The following is a 3,576-nucleotide window of genomic DNA, read 5'->3' on the forward strand; positions in this document are numbered from 1 at the left end:
ATGTGCTTGGCAAAAAAAAAAAAAAAAACAAGTCGCGTAAGGCGAAAATACAACATTTAGTCAAGTAGCTGTCGAACTCACAGAATGAAACTGAACGCAACGCAACGCATCAAGACCGTATACTCGTAGCATCGTCACTCCACCGCCCGTGGCAAAGGCAGTGCCAGTGAAATTGACAAGAACACACCGTATAGAGTAGGCTAGGGCAAAATCTGTCAAGATTCACTTCCGGGAGCACGCACGGGCAGACGCTTGGTAAGTTTTTTCCTGTTTTCTCAAAGTAAACCCCGTTTTACACCCTGTGCTGCACCCGAGCGTTTGTAGACAGATGTCAGGTAACGTCTGCTATAATTTTATGATGGCTGATGCTGTATTTGTGGCAAAAACTTGCAATGAAACCGTCAGTCGGGAGCTAAAGTCCGGATGCGGACCAGATTTGGATGGCTACGGTCAAGATTGTTTACTTTTTAGGACCATTTTCGTCTGTTTTCTCGTTATATTTTGCACTCTGGCATATTCACGCATCAAACCCAACACTCTTCTCGCTTTTTGCATATAAATTGAACCAAAAAGATGTGCGTTAGTATATATAAAAAAACAAATTCGTGTTTACCGTTGGAAAGTATTTTTACTAGGCAGTTACAGATAAGAAGCATTTTTGTGTGAGTGTTCGAAGAACAAAACGTTAAAAAAGTTAGCTTGCTGTTCTCGATAAGTTGTATTTAATTCATTGTATGAGATATTGTTAATTGTTGTTATTTATGTGAATAAAATTGTTTGAAAAAAAAAAAAAAAAAAAAAAAAAAAAAGATGAACGCAAATTTGGATCGTTTTATAAAAAAAATATTTTTTTTACAATTTTCAGATTTTTAATGACCAAGTCATTAATTAATTTTTAAGCCACCAAGCTGAAATGCAATACCGAAGTCCGGGCTTCGTCGAAGATTACTTGACCAAAATTTCAACCAATTTGGTTGAAAAATGAGGGCGTGACAGTGCCGCCTCAACTTTCACGAAAAACCGGATATGACGTCATCAAAGACATTTATCAAAAAAAGGAAAAAAACGTGTGAGGATACCATACCCAGGAACTCTCTTGTCAAATTTCATAAAGATCGGTCCAGTAGTTTAGTCTGAACCGCTCTACACACACACACACACACACACACACACACATACACCATGACCCTCGTCTCGATTCCCCCCTCTACGTTAAAACATTTAGTCAAAACTTGACTAAATGTAAAAACTGGCCATGTTTGGTGTCAAAATTGTGAGAAATATTGTAGAATTCCGTTGTACCTGCATCATGACGACGAGACACTCAAGCAATGTTTAACATTGATACCAATGGTATTAGTATGGTTAATATAACTTCAAATTCCCGGTTTTTCTTTAGTGACTTACTTTTTATAATACGCTCAGTTTTATTATTGATTAAAACAGTAGCGTTTCCACACAACTCTCGATTTGTCATTGCTGCGCTACTATTGCAAGAACACGAAAATGGCTCCAGTCCAACAGGCCAATTCTCGATGACATGAACAAATAACACGTTTTTGCATGTAATGTTATAATTTTGCGTTTGAGATTTAGAACAAAGATTAAAATATGAATGTACAACTTTAAAAAAAACAAGTCGCGTAAGGCGAAAATACAACATTTAGTCAAGTAGCTGTCGAACTCACAGAATGAAAGTGAACGCAATGCAACGCAGCAAGACCGTATATACTCGTAGCATCGTCAGTCCAGCGCTCACGGCATAGGCAGTGAAATTGACAAGAAGAGCGGTTTAGTAGTTGCGCTGAGAAGGATAGCACGCTTTTCTGTACCTCTCTTCGTTTTAACTTTCTGAGCGTGTTTTTAATCCAAACATATCATATCTATATGTTTTTGGAATCAGGAACCGACAAGAAATAAGATGAAAGTGTTTTTAAAATGATTTCGACAAATTAATTTTGATAATAATTTTTATATATTTAATTTTCAGAGCTTGTTTTTAATCCAAATATAACATATTTATATGTTTTTGGAATCAGCAAATAATGGAAAATAAGATGAATGTAAATTCGGATCGTTTTATAAAAACAATAATTTTTTTACAATTTTCAGATTTTTAATGACCAAAGTCATTGATTAATTTTTAAGCCACCAACCTGAAATGCAATACCGAAGTCCGGGCTTTGTCGAAGATTACTTGACCAAAATTTCAACCAATTTGGTTAAAAAATGAGGGCGTGACAGTGCCGCCTCAATTTTCACGAAAAGCCGGATATGACGTCATCAAAGACATTTATCAAAAAACTGAAAAAAACGTATGGGGATATCATACCCAGGAACTCTCATGTTAAATTTCACAAAGATTGGTCCAGTAGTTTAGTCTGAATCGCTCTACACACACACAGACAGACACACACACACACACACACACACACACACACACAGACACACATACACCACGACCCTCGTCTCGATTCCCCCCTCTACGTTAAAACATTTAGTCAAAACTTGACTAAATGTAAAAAGGACCTATTTGCTTATGAGATCAGGTAAACATGTCCGTCTCTTTGTCTGTGTCTGTGTCCCTGTCTGTGTCTCTGTCTGTCTCTCTCTGTCTCTCTCTGTCTCTGTCTCTCTGTCTCTGTCTCTGTCTCTCTCTCTCTCTCTCTCTCTCTCTCTCTCTCTGTCTCTCTGTCTCTCTGTCTCTGTCTCTCTGTCTCTCTCTCTCTCTCTCTCTCTCTCTCTCTCTCTCTCTCTCTCTCTCTTTCTCTCTCCTCGTTAACAACGAATTATCTTATTTCATATTTATTTTTATATCTTATTTTATTTGTATCTTATTTTCTCTCTCTCTCTCTCTCTCTCTCTCTCTCTCTCTCTCTCTCTCTCTCTCTCTCTCTCTCTCTCTCTGCCGCTTTCTGTGTTTGTCTCCCTTTCTCTGTCTGTCTGTCTCCCTGTCTCTTGCTCTCTCTCTCTCTCATTTTGTTCATTCCCCAATTCGTATTAAAATTATTCTTGTATTTTCCTTCTTCCCGTTCTTCGTACTTTATTCTTCCTGCTCTTCTCTCCTTCGCCAGCCTGGCATCCTCTCCCCGCACCAACCCCATCCGGGTACCCTTATGATGTACGTCATTCGGCGATACTCTCCCAGTCTGTGTAACACCCCCCCCCCCCCCCCCCACATCGTGTCTACGTAGCATGTTTTTCAATGAGACAGAATACAATCATGAAAATCCAGAAACGAATGACAATTTGAACACAAAAAAAACAAGTTGTGATTCATTACTAGTAGCCCACGAGCCGTTCCTAGGAATGATGTGACACGTACCAGAAAGCCAGGTGACCATTCCACTGCGCACGCGCAGTCAACGCCAACGTATTGTTCCTCACGCACTAAAGAGCGCCGCAAACGGCGATAACTGCCTCTTCGTCTTTCGACCTTTTCAAGCTCGGGAAGATCTGTTCACACTCTTTCGTCGTCTTTTTCGTGTCTCTTAGAAAAAAAAGACAAAAGCTGAACAGATAGATATTTGGTGACAGTTATACTTTTTACTCTCCAGAAGAGGCAAGAAAAGCACA

Source organism: Littorina saxatilis, linkage group LG14 (assembly GCF_037325665.1).
Source record: "Littorina saxatilis isolate snail1 linkage group LG14, US_GU_Lsax_2.0, whole genome shotgun sequence".
Lineage (NCBI taxonomy): Eukaryota > Metazoa > Mollusca > Gastropoda > Littorinimorpha > Littorinidae > Littorina > Littorina saxatilis.